This window comes from Furipterus horrens, unplaced genomic scaffold (assembly GCF_987537825.1).
Source record: "Furipterus horrens unplaced genomic scaffold, mFurHor1.1.pri manual_scaffold_4, whole genome shotgun sequence".
Lineage (NCBI taxonomy): Eukaryota > Metazoa > Chordata > Mammalia > Chiroptera > Furipteridae > Furipterus > Furipterus horrens.
Window position 1 is genome coordinate 60150667 of NW_028327174.1, and position 18161 is coordinate 60168827.

Below are 18161 nucleotides of genomic sequence, written 5' to 3' on the forward strand. Positions count from 1 at the left end.
CAACATTAAATGTCAGAAGTTTAATTAAAGGGAATTAGGGGAGAGGCTGCTGGAGAAGCTGCTGAAGGGGCTGGCGAGCTGCTGGGCGGGGCGCGGTCGGGCCTCAGCTCCTCACGCGCTGCGCTCCCCACTCCACATCCCGCGCCGCCGGGGTCCTGGCGGCAAGCTCCGTCGGCAGGCCGAGGAAGCAGCCTGAGGAGCCGCGGGCACTAAGACCCTGGAGCCATCTTTCATCCTGTTTTTCCAGAAGAGAAGGTGAAGTCCCAGTGAGGGAAGTGCCTTGACCAACTTACTCAGTTGGTGAATGCAGAAGCTGAAGCTGGGACAGGACCTCCTGGCTGCCCACCTGGTGCTTTTCCCCTCACCCACATTTCCTGTTTCTCCACTGGAGTAAAAATAAAAGTTTCTTCTCATTTGCAGAAAAAAAAATGGATCATTTAAACCTTTGGAGGACTCAGTTGACACAATACTTCTATACTACCAACTAAGATTTATGACAGTAAACTTATGACAATAAATTTCTGTCATAGAATTGCTGAAGAACTAAAAGGGGATATTTTTTATAAAAATACTCATAGTATTATGTTATCACTAAATAAAACTAAAAAGCACAAGTATTAAATTATTAGACTTGCTTCGACAAGCACACGTGCAACAGCTACTGTATCCTGACAGTTACTAAACCTCAAATTTAGATGATTTCTCTTTGTGAAAGAAGTTGTTATATTTCCAAGAAACCATTGAACATTGTCAAATACATTTTCAGCTGACTGTCATTTAGAAGAATTTACTTGAAACAAGTTCTAGAAAATTCCAAGTCCCACCTGTTAAGTGGATTTGATATTATGGCAGCAACTTACAGACTTGTGGTTAGTACTGTGAACCACTACAGCAGCGTGGTGATAGATCGGCGTTTTGAGCAAGCTATTCATTATTGCACTGGAACCTGCCACACCTTCGCACATGGAGTTGACTGCATTGTGATACACCGTAGTGTTTGTGCAGACCTCTTACACATCCCTGTGTCTCAGTTCAAAGATGCAGATCTGGACTCCATGTTTCTATCCCATGAAAATGGATTTTCATCAGCTGACAGTGACTATCCCCATCAGGCCCTCACAGGCATACCCAGGGTCAAGAAAGGATCTACATTTCAGAATACCTGTAACTTAAAGGACATTGCAGGAGAAGCAATCAGTTTTGCCAGTGGGAAAATAAAAGAATTTTCCCTTGAAAAACTGAAAAACTCTAACCATGCAGCTTACAGAAAAGGAAGGAAAGTTAAGTCTGACTCATTTAATAGGAGGTCAGTTGATCTTGACTTGCTTTGTGGCCATTATAACAATGATGGAAATGCCTCATCCTTTGGTTTACTCCGGAGTTCCTCAGTTGAGGGAAAATCTTTATCCCATAGAAACTCACTCGATATGAACCTGACTTCACTGTTTCTTCACAACCTCTCTGAAGAAGACCTGGTTACTCAGATTTTGGAAAAACATAAAATAGATCATTTTTCTTCTGGAACAGACATAAAGATGTGCTTGGACATCTTGCTGAAATGCTCTGAGGATTTGAAAAAATGTACAGACATTATAAAACAATGTATAAAGAAAAAGTCAGGGAGTAGCATCAATGAAGGAAATGGTAATGATGCAGTTTCTTGCTCTGAAACTGTCTATATGAATGTAATGACCAGGTTAGCATCCTATCTGAAAAAGCTACCATTTGAATTCATGCAGTCTGGGAATAATGAGGCTATAGACTTAACAGAATATGTTAATATGCCTAGTTTACAACTGACTCCCTTCTCCCCAATATTTGGCACTGAGCAGCCCCCTAAATATGAAGATGTTGTCCAGCTCTCAGCCTCTGACCCTGGACAGTTTCAAGCTATAGAATTGCAAGATGACAAGCATAGTTCTAGGAAAACAGACCCTGTAAAATCCATTCCAAACAACTCTACAAATTCCATATGTAACTTAGAAATAAATGATCCCAGAACTCTAAAAGAGGTCCAGCTTCAATCACGGCCATTAACAATGAACACTTTAGAAAATGTTTCTTCTGGTGACCTAATGGAGACCCTTTATATTGAAGAAGAGTCAGATGGAAAGAAAGCATTAGATAAAGGACAAAGGACAGAGAGTGGACTCAATCAGAAGTTATTAAAGGTAAATGAAGATAGAGCTGAATTTTCAGACCATGGTACTGATCTTAAAAAATGTCCTGCCTCAGTACAAAATGAAATTGGTAAGATATTTGAGAAACCGGTTGTTGGTTTACCTAAGGAAGGTCTTAAGTCAAAAGTTCCTCAAGTGGAAGAGGAACACTGCAGAAATCTTATGAATTCTAACAGTAAGGAAGAGATAGATAAATTGTTAATGGATTTGGAATCTTTTTCACAGAAAATGGAGACCTCTCTAAGAGAGCCACTTGCCAAAGGTAAAAGCTCTAACTCTTTAAATAGTCATAGTCAGTTGACTGATCAGCTCCCTGTAGATATTGAGCCTAAATCTAAAGTCTCTTCACCCACGGAAAAAGTCTCACCTTCCTGTCTAACAAAGATCATTGAAACAAATGGACACAAAATTGAGGAAGAGGATCGAGCCCTCTTACTACGAATCCTAGAAAGCATTGAAGACTTTGCACAAGAACTAGTTGAATGCAAGTCAGGCAGAGGGAGCCTATCACAAGAAAGGGAAATGATGCAAATTCTACAGGAAACCTTGACATCTTCTTCCCAGGCCAGTTTATCAGTCTGTAGGAGTCCTGTTGGTGATAAAGCCAAAGATACTACTTCAGTGGTTTTGATTCAGCAAACTCCAGAGGTGATCAAGATTCAAAATAAACCAGAAAAGAAACTTGGAACACCACTGCCACCTCCAGCCACCTTTCCAAGTGTTCCCCAACCTCTTTCCCCTGTTCCTCATGTGAATAATGTTGTGAACGCACCATTATCCATAAACATTCCACAGTTCTACTTTCCTGAAGGACTCCCAGATGCGTGCAGTAACCATGAACAGACTCTAAGCAGAATTGAAGCTGCTTTCAGTGATATTGAAGATCAGAAAGCAGATATTTACGAAATGGGGAAAATTGCCAAGGCCTGTGGCTGTCCTCTCTATTGGAAAGCCCCCATGTTCAGGGCTGCAGGGGGAGAGAAGACAGGATTTGTGTCAGCGCAGCCTTTTATTGCCACATGGAGAAATTGTTTTTTATATGGGTTGCTGAATACTCATCATGATGATGCCTCTAAGTTTATCTGTCTTCTCGCAAAGCCCAGCTGCAGCTATCTAGAACAGGAGGATTTTATCCCTTTACTTCAGGATGTGGTAGATACACACCCTGGCCTCACTTTCCTGAAAGATGCTCCAGAATTCCACTCCCGCTACATCACCACGGTTATTCAGAGAATATTCTACACAGTGAACAGATCTTGGAGTGGAAAAATTACTTCAACAGAGATAAGAAAAAGCAACTTTTTGCAAACTCTAGCCCTTTTGGAAGAAGAAGAAGATATAAACCAAATCACAAACTACTTTTCCTATGAACATTTTTATGTTATTTATTGTAAATTCTGGGAACTAGATAGTGATCATGACCTCTACATCAGCCAGGCCGATCTATCTCGATACAATGACCAGGCTTCCTCAAACAGAATTATTGAAAGGATATTCTCTGGGGCAGTAACAAGGGGAAAAACAGTACAAAGAGAGGGAAGAATGAGCTATGCAGATTTCGTTTGGTTTTTGATATCTAAGGAAGATAAAAGGAACCCCACCAGCATTGAGTATTGGTTCCGCTGCATGGATGTGGATGGGGACGGTGTACTCTCCATGTATGAGCTAGAGTACTTCTACGAGGAGCAGTGCGAACGGATGGAAGCCATGGGCATTGAGCCCTTGCCGTTTCATGATTTGCTGTGCCAGATGCTTGACTTGGTGAAGCCAGCCAGTGAGGGCAAAATAACTCTACGAGATCTGAAGAGATGCAGAATGGCTCACATCTTTTATGACACTTTCTTTAATCTGGAGAAATACTTAGACCATGAACAGAGAGATCCCTTTGCAATCCAGAAGGACGTGGAGAATGACATGCCTGAACCCTCTGACTGGGACAGGTTTGCTGCTGAAGAGTACGAGACTCTTGTAGCAGAGGAGTCTGCCCAAGCACAGTTCCAGGAAGGTTCTTTTGAAGATTATGAATCAGAGGAACCTGCCCCTCCCTCCGAAATTGGAAACAAAGGCAATAAAATAGTAACCTCAAGCATTTCAGAGAAATGTGGAAAGCTTCAGTCAGTGGATGAAGAATAGCTGCCAATGTCCATATGAAAGGGATATACATATTTTAAATGTTTTTTCTTGTGAAGAGATGCTCTAATCTGCATACTGCTTTTTAAAGGCTTTGATTTCTGCAAGTGTGTATCTGCACTAGGAACTTGACGTTTTTAGGCAATAGGTCTGGATATACATACTCAACTTGGGAGACTCTTCCAGAGCTTTTCCTCAGAAGCAAATAACCTTCCAAAGTCTGTGAACCAGCACTCTTCACCCCTGAATGTACCAAGGATCTCTTGGAGACAGTGTCAAGCACAGTTCTCTGCACAAAAGCAGGAGTTGCCTCTGCTGTTCAGCATCCCTGAGGCCCCTCAGGGCTCCTCTGGAGCCCAGGAGAAAACTTCATTTGCAGAAAACTTGAGTCAAAAAATTCTGGAACTTGAAAAAGCATTAAGGGCCTCCAGAATTGAATTAGCCCTGCTAAAAAAGCACTGCCAAAACATCTCAGAGACTTAATTATGTGTGTACTGGAGTTCAAAGATCTTGAACTTACTTGGTTTAATGTATTATTTCACAATGACCTGCCAAACTGCTAGTCACTTTACATCCTCAGGTATTATAACCACTGGGCCTTCCAACCTTGCTGGCAAGCTCTGAATAATCCCCTTCCCATTCTGACCGGGTCTTATATAAAACCTAAAGAAAAAGCTTGTTAAATGTAAACAACTATGGAATTTGACTCATACCTGAAAGTTTCTTAACCTTCCTATTTGTTGAAAATTATTCAATTAGTCTCTAAATTAGCTGATACCCCCATCTACACTTCCTATCAGGCCTACTTGAAAACAAATGATACCTGAAAATTCTTACTAGACATATTCATCACTCAATATTAGACTAACCCAATGTTAAGGCCTCAATCTGACCATTATTCCTTCATGTTGAAACTACCAAATATTCCATCCACCTCTATATTTACCACAAAAGCGTAAGAAAACAGTGATGCCATCCATAAAAGTAAGTAACTGCATCTTTACTATAGTGGTAGATGTGTTCATTATGGAAATTACATTTTTCAGCAAGTCACAGTACAGCCAAATCCTGCAATAACCTTGGAGATAAAACTGAAAGTAAACTATTAAAAGGATGGAAATTTCTGATAGTATAATAGAAACCCCCAAGAAACTTTTAAATATTTATCTCTATCAAAATCGACTTTTCCTCTGGAATTTTTTTTAACTAGAAATCCTTAATGTCAGAATAGCTTCCCTTCCCACCCCACTCTGGTTCCCATGCTGGTGTGAAGGCCAAATAATGAAATAAACCTTTGAGCTGTGGTAAGCAAAAAACAGAGAAAAGGAGAATTTAGGAAATGCACTATCAACTGGTACAGTAATAGTTAGCAGTCCTTCTTGTCAATATCCTCCCCGTTTCCTTTTATCTCCATGACCACAACTGATCTTCCATTTAACTGTTAGAGAAAATAACTATTCAAACTTAATGTCTAATAGTTCACAAAGAACTAAAACTTAAAAGTGACTAAATCTGAGGGAAACACTACATGCTATAGCCTAAACACACACACTGGTAAATTATTAGGATTAAAAATATTTATGTGATACATGAAATTCACCATCTACCCATCCAACCTTTACTAGGAAAGGAAAGCAGTTCTTTTTTAAAAAGCCCAATATAGTTTAAGAATTTTATTATCCATAATAATCTAAACTCGTTCTAAGACACAGCAAAAAGTAAAAATAAAATCTGATTCTCAAATATACATTTAATTTTTTTAACTTGGCTTTACATTTTTACCTCTTCCTTTCACTTTGGGCAATATTTGATTTCAAAAGTCTGTAATATAAAAGCAAGCTACCAATATCATTCAAGATACAGCTATTTTAATTTAGGTTACCCAAAGTATCACATTTTCAGACATAAGAATGTGTTTCACTATACTCCTTTCTTAAAGAGTTGAATGCAAGAAATGTGAATTCTGAGGAACTAAGTACATATTTGACATCTGGTAAAGATCATGCTGCATATAATCTTTAATGTCCAACTGGAAATTTCAAGTTGGTACAATATCCCAGGCTCCCTGATAAAAGTTTAAATTGAGATTTATTGTGATCTTAATTCTAGTCAATGAATGAGTTTCATAGCATAACATTAATTGCAAGGTAATCAAACTAATAAAATTCTGTGTATTTTCCCTGCATCTTATCTATGTCATTGTGTACTGTTCAAAGTGTTTATAAAAACTCTAGACTGATTAAATATGTCATTGTCAACTTTTGGAAATGTTAAGGTGTGTTTGGGTGGAGAAGCCTGCATGATTTAACTTTTGTTGTTCTTCCCTTTCTCCAAAACTAAATAAAGACAAGTTGTCAATATGAATCCTGTTCAAAAAAATAAATAAATAAAGGGAATTAATAGTGATTTCACTAAGCTCTGAATAATATGTAAACTGTTGAATAGCCATCTAATGACTTCACATGGACTATCTGATTCTAAATACAAATATATCGTTGAATAAATTAATAACATTCATGTTTCTTTTTCAAATAACAATTTCAAATTAAACTTATTCAAATGTCATCACATTGGTAAGATACTTGTGGGTATTAATTCTATTTAAAACTAAAAAGATCTCAGGATACATTCAGTTCTTGAGCTGTTTGTTGACACGTAGGTTTCTGCAAGGAGATGGGCATTTAATAGGGATGAGCCAAAGTTTGGTTTCAGCCTTAGTATTAAGCCCAAACCTGCTTTTAGGCTTGGTTTCAGACATGGCCTAGAGAAAGCCAAGTAGTCAAAGCCTACTTAATGTCATTTTGGGCCTCACTGAAATTGTGTGTGATCATTTATCATGCAATGGGTAGATTACTTATAGTTTCTAATCACAATATCAACATAAATTAAATAATGACAGCAACTCATTTGCATCCATTGTTAATATATGAATATGTAACTTGGAGAAAATCTCATGTACTGTGTAAAAAATTATTTCAGTCACTAATGCAAATTTATTTTTGTAAGAGGAAAATGTTACAATAATTAATATTTAATAGTTAAAGCCAATAATTTTATGTCAAAATGATTAAAAACATCCAAAGTGTTAAATAAATAGGGAAACATGTGTATTTAATAGACATTAGGGGAAAAATATTAGCTAGATAACTTTAGGAAAAATAAATCATTTTGATCCAAAAGCTTTTTTGTTTTTTTAAATCATCACCTGAGGACATTTTTCCATTACTTTTCGAGAGAGAAGAAGGGAGACAGGGCTTATAGAAAGGGGAACGGAGGGCAAAAGATAGGGAGAGCAATATCAATATGAGAGAGGAACATAAATCAATTACGTCCCATACTAGGGACTGAACACACAACCCAGGCATGTGCCCTAACCAGAAACTGAACCCTTCAGTTTGCAGGACAATGCACAAACAACTGAGTCACACCAGCCATGGCAGAGCCAAAAGTTTTTATAAAATGTAAGTAATAAGGTCGACTAACAAGGATTACATTATAATTCTAAGCTCTCTGAAATTAGTTTATAAACATTGATAACATTAAAAATCTTCAATTATTTCAAATCATTCATCCAAATATAAAGATCACAAAGTACAAAGAAGAAAGTTTGAGAGAAAAATGTAGTACTCCCAAACATCCTGCTTCCCTCCCCTACTTTGGTGGGCAGTGAGGACCTATTTTATATCACAAATAACGCAGCAGAGTCTCTGCAAAAGCATTCAGAAGAATGGGAGTACAGAGAAGTTAGTTCCTGCACTATAACATCAAACATTTAAACACTGATTGCTTAATATTTTAATAAAATTTAATAGCTTCAAATTTATAAAAATTTATAGATTTCTGATACTATCTCAGAATTTTATTCTATGAGTGTGAAATTTAACTTTGGCTCTGGCTTCAGTGGGCCAACTATGTATCCAGGGCACATCTAGAAAACATATAAGAATTTTCACATATAAGCAAGTATTAATCCATAGCAATTGGTTCCAATCTATACATGTATTTTCCAAATTTGGCTCTTAAAAGTTTTTGAACCCCATTTTTGTTAGAACAGTGTCTTTGTGGACTAACCAATTTAGTTTTGAGTTACCAAGTAACCCTAGATAAGTGATTTAAATTGTTTGAGGCTTGGTTTCTTATAATTAATAGATAATAACACTCACTTTCCAATAGTTGCAATAGTGAAAAGATTTAATGGGATCACAAATGTTAACCATCCCATCTCAATGCTTGGTATGTAAAGCTTTTCAATAATTGGTACTTTGTTTAGAACTGCTATCATTGTCAGTTTATGGACCAAAAAGAAATTAGGAAAATAGAAACACAGAAAGTTAGAAATGTAAGGTAACTTTGAATACATCTACTTTATTGCTTTTAAATTTTTACAGTAAAATCCCTTTTCAAAATAAAATTCCACATGGAACTCTAATATAAAACTGATCAACTCAGAGCTGCTCTGGTTGAAGCAGACATAGAGGGCCCTGAATCTACCTGTTCCTCTCCTCTTTATCATGAGCATGGAGGATTCTGGGTCCACCCATGCCTACAGAACTCTAGGACACTGTAATAGAATGGAGGGCAGAAAGCATGAGGACTTCACAGCACTGCTTCCTGGAAGCTAGCTTCCCCCAGACTGTGTGCCATTGTGCAGGTCACTTAACTTGTTTGGTTAAACTCCTCAGTTTTTGTTTTATTTAAAAGAGAGAAGTTTGAAATATTCCATTTAAGTTTAATCTATTTCATCTCTTTTATTTTATTTTACCACCAAACTTCTTGAGGAGAAATCTACATACATAAATTGCTTTACTGAACGTTATTAGTTGTGGCAAATTGTATTTTCAAAGATGGTAGCAATGGAATCTCCCTTCCTACGTATTCTTTTGCAGTGTGATCTTGCCACTCACCAATCCAGAGATGGCATCTAATTCCCCTTACCATAAGTCTAATTATTCTCCTTTATCTGTTCTGGCCTTTGTTACTCACTTGTCCCCAACACCATGCACCATGCAGCAACAGAATGACACTGTGTGATTTCCTAAGCTAGATCAGCAAAGGCCATGCAGCTGACATCGACTTCCCTTAGAAAGCTTGCTTACCAGATGTTCCCTCTCTGGACACTCCTTCTCATAACAACCCTAACACTAAGTTGTGATAAGCCCCAGACAGAGGAGAGGTCACCTACTCTGGTCAATAGTCCCAGCTGGACCTTATCTTCAAGTTGTGACAGGCCAAGCACCAGGCACGTGAACAAAGCCTCCAGATGATTCCAGCCCCAACCTTCAAATCGCTCTAAGCCAATCAAGTGTTTCCAGATGAGGGCCCAAGTGAGCCATCCCCACTTGTTCAAATTCCTGATCCAAAGAATTCATGAGCATAACAAAACAATTGTCTTTTTAAGCCACTAACTTCGAAATGACTGATCATGCAGCAATAGGTCCCAGAACATTCATGGCTTTATTACTCACTAAATCCAATACCCTCTACTTATTTTCCATCCTCTTCAACCTTGCAAGCCCCCCATCTTTCAATCTAAGTCTGATCCTTACATTCCTGACACAGTAAATTCTGATCCTCTCCCTACCTCAATCTTTTTTTCAGTGCATTTATTTCCTCTAGCAAACTCACAAAAGAAGTCATTCCCAAAGGTTGTTTCTTCAGCCCTCTTCCCTACCTCTTCTTGAGTAGCTCATCCACTGTTAGGATTTAAATTATCCATTCATTTATTCACAATTCATTCAGTACATATTTATTGAGCACCTACAAACTGGATTATATAAAGCTGTGCACCAAATAGACATCCTTTTTATGATGGTACATATATTATAGTAAGAATGACAGAAAATAAACAAATTAGCATATGATTTAACAGCCCTTGTAAAAAATATGTGCTATGGAGAAATGTAAAGCAGGGTGAAAAGGACAGAGGAGTACTATTTTATAGAGTTGTTAATGTAAGACATTTTATAAAAGACTTATTTAGTCAGAGACCTATATAAAATAGGGAGCTAGTCCTACTTTTATAGAAATCATTCTGGGAAGAGGTATGTGATCATAGTGTCTAAAAACAGCAAGGTGCAGGAGTACTACTCTCACTGTTTTGCTCCTGGGCCCAGCTGTGGACATGTGTCCAGCTTATAGAGATCTCTGGCTTCTTCCCTCTAGAGACAAATGAGAATTTGGCAGCATGAGCAGGAAGTCAGTAAAATTAATAGCATCAGACTGTCTGGTGTTGCAGCTTGTTGCTGGATTTCTTACCTGCACATCAGCTCTTATTTCGGCTACGAATAACTCCTCTGATTCACAGCGTTGACCTTAGCCTGAACCAGTGACATTGGCTTCTGCAGAGGGAAATCTGGCAGACTGACAGTGCCTTCAGGCCAGTCTGCAGCTCCATTTCCAATAGAGCACACCCATGGGTTGTAAGTCTCTTACACAGTTACATAGTGACCTGGTGTATGGAGCTTGGTATAATGTTTTGCTAAGAGGTCAATTCATGTTTTCCCAAGTTTCTTCTTAGGGAAGATGTGATCTCATGAGGGACCATCCTAATTAGGTAACTTCAAACAGTGAACAAATGTTGTAGATAACAATTAAGTGGGAAAAAAAGAAAAAACTGCCAGAAATATACAGCTTTAAAATCCTACCAACAGTTGATTTCATCATTTGATTGGATTCTTATTTTTTTAGATTGACAGCCATTTCTCTTTATTATCATTCCCTAGTCAATAAAGTGAGTAATGCTGTATAATTTATTGAAGCCACAGCAATTATTCTTTACGTCAAATCATGTAATTTATTTCTTGCATGGTTCTAGTCATTCCAAACTTAATTTTTGGAGCACAATCTCTTTATTTTCTGTCATTTTCTTAATTTTTTTCTTTCTTGTGACTATGATCCTCTGTAATTGCTTTTGTTGTCTCAGCTGCTCTGTCTTGACTGTTTTCTGCATTTCTAACTAAATGCTAATCCATTTCCTATCACTGCCTGAGGGGAAAAAAATCAGTTCCACCTCAAACTTTACTTTCTTCTTCTGGCTATAAAATAATACATAAAATCTGTCAACAGGCATCAAGAAGAACATAAAAATTACACACAACCCAGACTGAGCTACTGTTAACAGTAATGTGTTTTTCCTTCCAGGCTTTGACATTTGCAGATATAAATAACTATATTAATTAGAAAGTTAGAATAATGCTCTATAAGTTTTTACTGTGATTTTATTTAAAAATCATGAAATTTTGAGCATTTCCCATATAGTTTGAAAAAGGAGACTTAACATTTAAAAAGTTTTTTTTAATAATAGATAATATCTTACCAGGCACACCATAATTAATTTAATTCTTTTCATCCTGTTGAATGTTTAGGATATTTTCCATCTTTCATTAGTACAAACAATGATTCAATGAGTAACCCTATAGTTATTTTTAAACTGTCAAAAAGAACTTCAAATAATCATTCTTAAACATAAATCTTTGCTATTGGTCTGAATTTTTCTAAGATAGATTTATAGAAGTAAAGTATTACTGGATGAAAGAGCACAAACATTTTATTTCTTCTTTTGTTCAACCTAAAATTAGGGTGTTTAATATCTATACTGGGCCAGACCCTATCATAAACTCTAGAAATGCAGCTGTTGACAAGATGCAGCACCCTCCCGTAAGGGCCTACAATTCAGCAGGGGATATAATAGTAATTGCAGAGTTGCACTGAATGGTAAGTACTGTAGTAGACGTTCCTCTAAATTCCACTGAAGACAACTCTGGATTATTTGATATCCTCGATTCCAACCCTTTGATTAGTGAACTTCCCAAAACCAAGAGTAGCACACTTTTGGATAGTACTTACTTGATCCTACAGGTTAAATTTTGTACTTACCAAAAATCAGTTGTGTGCCCTCAAACATTTTACATCAGTTGTATTGTACTGGTTACTGCACTTACATAATTTAATTAACCATTATGAAAACTGATACTGTTTGAATGAAAGCTTTGGTAAGAGTCAAGAAAGAAAAGTAACTAAAATATATATTTCTGAGGATTTAGGTGTGAGTGAAAAACTGCATAAAAGATTAGGGAAAATTACATCTGAAAAGATTCTACATAGATTATTCTGCAAGTGTCTTAGATTCTTGAATCCCAACCTGGAAATTTAGAGGATGCTTTACATGTGTTATTTACACAGGGATGATAAGAAACTATTCAGAAGACCCAACTCAAGGAAAATTCATTCCTTCATAACAGCTGGGTGAATTAATGTATATTTCTTCTGGTTTTTAATTTTACAATTTCCTTCTTAAACCAGCTGTTGGACTAAGTGATTTTCCAAACCACTGCTGGTCTCAATGACACTGAATAAGTAAATTATTCCCTAACAAAAGCAAAGCTTTTACAAAAGAGTGCCAAATTGCTTCTTTGAAAGCTATTCTAATTATATTCCTCAAAACCAGCACTAAAGTGTCTTTTTACCATAAATTAGCTAGCACTTGGTATTCAGGATCTTTGCTAATTATACATATGTGTCACCATTATGTGTTTAGCAAATTAATAGTGAAATGAAACCAATTTTTATATGTTTATATATTAATTGGAAATGTGTATTCCTTCCTTCGTGAATTTCCAGCTAACCTATAAAAATGTTTGTGCAATTTTCCTTATTGATTTGTAAAGGATTGTCAGTGTATTTAAGCTATTACCCCTTTATCTGTTACAAATATTTTTGAAGCCTGTTTCTTGTATTTTAATTTTATTTTTGGTGTTTTATTAACTGACCAAAGTTATAAATTTTCATATACTCGAATCAATCATTCTATATCTTTCACAGATTTGATAGGAACTGCAACCAATATTCTATTCACAGAGACTTTTCATTTTTATTTATTTATTTACTTATTTTTTATCATTTTTCTATTACAGTTGTCCAATTTTTTCCCCATTGCTCCCCCTCACCCAGCCCACCCCTTCTCCCAGTCATTTCCTACCCCGTTGTCCATGTCCATGAGTCATTTATACATGTTCTTTGACTAGACCCTTCCCTTACTTATCACCGTTCTCTCCCTCCCCTCTCCCCTCTGATAACTGCTATTCTGTTCCTTGTTCAATTTTGTTCATTTGTTTGTGTTGTTCAGTAGTCTCTTGTATTAGGTGATATCATATGGTATTTTTCTTTCATTGCCTGGCTTATTTCACTAAGCATAATTCTCTCTAGGTCCATCCATGTTGTCACAAATGGCAGGAGTTCTTTCTTTCTGCTGCATAGTATTCCATTGTGTAAATGTACCACAGGTTTTTTGTTTGTTTTTTAAAGTAAGATTTTTTATTTATTTGTTTGTTTGTTTGTCTGTTTATTTATTTGTTTTTATTTTTTAGAGAGAGGGGAAAGGAGAAAGAGAGGGAGAGAAGCATCACTGGGTGGTTGCCTCTCACTTGCGCCCCCAACTGGAGACCTAATGTGCAACCTAGTAATGTGCCGACTGGGAATCGAACCAGCGACACTTGGTTCGCAGGCCGACGCTCAATGCACTGAGCCACACCAGCCAGGTGTACCACAGTTTTTTAATGCACTCATCTATAAATAAGCACTTAGGCTGTTTCTAGCATTTGGCTATTGTAAATAGTGCTGCTATGAACATAGGGGTGCATAGATTCTTTTGAATTGGGGTTTCACGATTCTTTGGGTATAATCCTAGCAGTGGAATCGCTGGTTCAAAAGGCAGTTCCATTTTTAGTTTTTTGAGGTAATTCCATACTGCTTTCCATAGTGACTGCACCAGTCTGCATTCCCACTGACAGTGCACTAGGGTTCCCATTTCTCTGTGTCCTCACCAGCACTTGTTGTTTGTTGATTTGTTGGAGATGGCCATTCTAACAGGTGTAAAGGTATCTCTTTGTAGTTTTTTTTTGCATATCTCTGATGGCTAGTGATGTTGAGCATTCTTTCATGTGTCTATGGACCCTCTGTGTATCCTCCTTGGAGAAATATTTGTTCAGGTCCTTTGCCCATTTTTTAATTGGGCTGTCTGTCTTCTTGGTGTTGAGATGTGTAAGTTCTTTATATATTTTGGAGATAAATCCCTTGTCTGAGGTATCATTGGCAAATATGTTTTCCCATATGGTTGGTTCCCTTTTCATCTTGCTGATGTTTTCTTTTGCTGAGCAGAAACACTTTAATTTGATGTAGTCCCATTTGTTTATTCTTTCCTTTATTTCCCTTGCCTTAGGGAGATATGTCGGTGAAAATGTTGCTACACAGAATATCTAAAATTTTCCTGCTTATGTTTTCCTCTAGGACTTTTATGGTGTCATGACTACATTTAAGTCTTTGATCCATCTTGAGTTTATTCTGGTGTGTGGTGTAAGTTGGTGGTCTAGTTTCATTTTTTTGCATGTCCCTGTCCAGTTCTCCCAGCACCATTTGTTGAAGAGGCTCTTCTCACTCCATTTTATGCTCTTTCCCCCTTTGTCAAATATTAGTTGTCCATATAGACCTGGATTTATTTCTGGGCTCTCTATTCTGTTCCATTGATCTATATGCCTGTTCTTATGCCAGTACCAGACTGTTTTGATCACAGTGGCTTTGTAGTAGAGTTCGATGTCTGGTATTGTAATTCCTCCTGCCGTGTTCTTCTGTCTCAAAATTGCTTTGGCTATTCAGGGTCTTTTTTGGTTCCATATAAATTTTTGAAGTATTTGTTCTAGGTCTGTGAAATAGGTCATTGGCATTTTATTAGGGATTGCATTGAATCTGTAAATTGCTTGAGTAGTATGGACATTTTAATAATGTTGATTCTTCCCATTTATTTGCTTCCATTTATTTGTATCTTCCTTAATTTCTTTCTTCAGTGTTACGTAGTTTTCTGAGTACAGGTCTCATCTCTTTGATCAAGTTTATTCCTAGGTACTCTATTTTTCTTGTTGCTATAGTAAGTGGTATTTTCTTTATTGTCTCTGTCTATGATATTTTATTGTTGGTGTACAGAAATGCCTTTGATTTCTGTATAATGACTTTTTACCCTGCTATTTTGCCAAATTCACTTATTATATCGAGTAGTTTTTTAGTGGAGTCTATAGGGTTTTCTATGTACACTATCATGTCTTCTGCAAATAATGACAATTTTATTTCCTCTTTTCCAATTTGGATGCCTTTTATTTCTTTTTCTTGTCTGATTGCTGTGGCTAGGACTTCCAACACTATATTGAATAGGAGTGGAGAGAGTGGACATCCTTGTCTTGTTCCTGATCTCAGGGGGAATGCTTTCAGTTTTTGCCCATTGAGTATGATGTTGGCCTCAGGTTTCTCATATATAGCCTTAATTATGTTGAGGTATGCTCCCTCAATTCCCATTTTTCAGAGTGTTTTCATCATAAATGGGTGTTGTACTTTATCAAATGCTTTTTCTGCATCTATTGATATGATCATGTGATTTTTGTCTTTCATTTTGTTTAGGTGGTGTATTATATTTATTGATTTGTGAATATCAAACCATCCTTGCATCCCTAGGATGAATCCCACTTGATCGTGGTGTATGATCTTTTTAATGTGTTGCTGGATCCTGTTTACCAATATTTTGTTGAGAATTTTAGAATCTATGTTTGTCAGCGATATTGGCCTGTAGTTTTCTTTCTTTGTTGTGTCTTTACCTTGTTTTGGAATTACGGTAATACTAGCTTCATAGAAAGAATTTCGGAGTTTTCCCTCTTCTTAGATTTTTTGAAATAGTTTGAGAATGGTAGGCATTAGTTCTTCCCTAAATCTTTTGTAAAATTCGCCTGTGAAGCAATCTGGTCCAGGGCTTTTGTGTGCCAGGAGTTTTTTTATTACTGTTTCAATTTCTCTTTGCTATCGGTCTGTTCAGGCTTTCTACTTCTTCTTGATTCAGTTTTGGAAGATTATATGTTTCTAGAAATTTGTCCATTTCATCTAGGTTGTAAAGTTTCCTGCCATAGAGTTGTTTGTAGTAATTTCTTACAATCTTTTGTATTTCTGTGATATCGGTCATGATTTCTTCTCTTTCATTTCTGATTTTGTTTATTTGAGACCTCTCTCTTTTTTTCTTGATGAGCCTGGCTAAAGACTTGTTGATTTTGTTTCTTTTCAGAGAACCAGCTCCTACTTTTGTTGATCTTTTGATTTGTTTGTTTAGCCTCTACGTCATTTAATTCTGCTCTGTTCTTGATGATTTCCTTCCTTCTACTCGCCCCGGGCTTTGTTTGTTGTTGTTGTTGTTGTTCTAGTTCTTGTAGCTGTAGAGTTAGATTTTTATTTGAGATTCTTCTATCCTTTTCAGGTAGGCATGTACTACTATGAACTTTCCTCTCAGGACTGCTTTTGCTGTGTCCCATAGGTTTGGGGCTGTTGTTTTTTCATTATCATTAGTTTCCAGAAACTTCTTGATTTCTTCCTGATGTCATTGTTAACTATTCATTATTTAATATCATGTTATTCATTCGCCATGAGTTTGAATGCCTTTGGTTTTTTTCCTTGAGGTTGATTTCTAGTTTCAAGGCTTTGTGTTCTGAGAAGATGCTTGATATAATTTCAATTTTCTTGAATTTGTTGAAGCTTGTTTTTGTCCTATCATGTGGTCTATCAGGTTTTCTATATCATGCTCCTCTTCTTCACCTTCTTGTATCCCTATGATTCGAATATTTTTTTGTTTCATGTTGTCCAGCAGTTCTCTTACACCCTCTTCATTCTTTTTTAGTCTTTTTTCATTTTGTTGTATTGTCTGGGAATTATTTTCTACATTGTCCTCTAACTCACTGATCTGATCTCCGCTTCATTTAGCCTGCTTTTGATTGATTCTACTGCATTCTTCAGTTCAGAAATTGTATTCTTCACTTCTTTCTGGTTCTTATTGACAGTTTCTATTTCCATTTTTACACTGGTATAATTCTCTGTAAGTTCCTTGTAGCTTTCCTGGAGTTCTTTGTAGTTTCCCTGGAGTTCGTTGTAGTTTTTGTTGAGTTTGTCAAGTTCATTAAGCTTCTTTATAACCATTCCTTTGAATTCCATGTCTGGATAGTTGATTTACGTCTGTTCCATCTATCTCTCTTTCTGGGTATTCTTCTTTTCCTTTCATTGGGAGGTTGTTTCTGTGTCTGCCCATGTTGGATGCTTCTTGTTTATTTTTGTTTCTTAGATTTGTCTGCTTTGATTTCCCACCTTTGTGGTATAAGATTCTGTATAGGAGACCTGGGGGATTCAGTGGTGCAGTCTCTTGGTCTCCTAAGCCTGATGCTCTTGGGATGCCCTTTATGCCATTTGTTTAAGCTGTCTGGTTGTATTTCAGTTACTCTTTGGTGGATCCTTCCCTCTGGTTAGTTGATTGAGAGTCACTCTGCCCACCTTGTCTTGAGTTATTTTGTGGAGATGCTGTTAAAACATAAACACATAACCCAGGCAAAAAACCCACACCCTCCAAAATATCCCCCACCCACAATCACATTATCAGCAGCAAATGAGCCAGTATTAATATAAATTTGAAGAGGTTAAGACTATCATACTATAGGAGAAACAGATAAGAGTTGTTTTAAATGAAAGAAAGATGGTTTTTTGAGAGGGAAGATGATAGAATAATAATAGTAGCAAGTAGGGTCAAGGCTATGCAAGACAGTAAGTAATATTTACATTGTGTGTTGAAAAGGGAAGGAAGAATGCAGAATGAAGTGAGAAAGTGGAAGTGTATAGTATTAGGTTTATATAGCAGTTATATGCTATATATTTAGTGTGAGAGGGAGGTTAATCAAAACAGACAAACAAAAGAAATTAAATAAGAATAGGAGGGAGAAAAGGTAGGAAACAGATTAAAGAAAGCGTTTTTCCCCAGTACAACCTTTGGGCACTGCCTTCATT

At 36.8% G+C, this 18161-nt stretch overlaps 1 protein-coding gene and 1 pseudogene across 2 annotated transcripts in view; one reads left to right on the forward strand and one right to left on the reverse strand.

The window, feature by feature from the left end:
- Positions 1-18161, reverse strand: part of TAFA2 (TAFA chemokine like family member 2) — a 467249-nt gene that overhangs the window by 106481 nt on the left and 342607 nt on the right. The gene's annotated exons all lie outside the window — the stretch shown is intronic.
- Positions 106-4512, forward strand: LOC150012051 (serine/threonine-protein phosphatase 2A regulatory subunit B'' subunit alpha pseudogene; annotated as a pseudogene).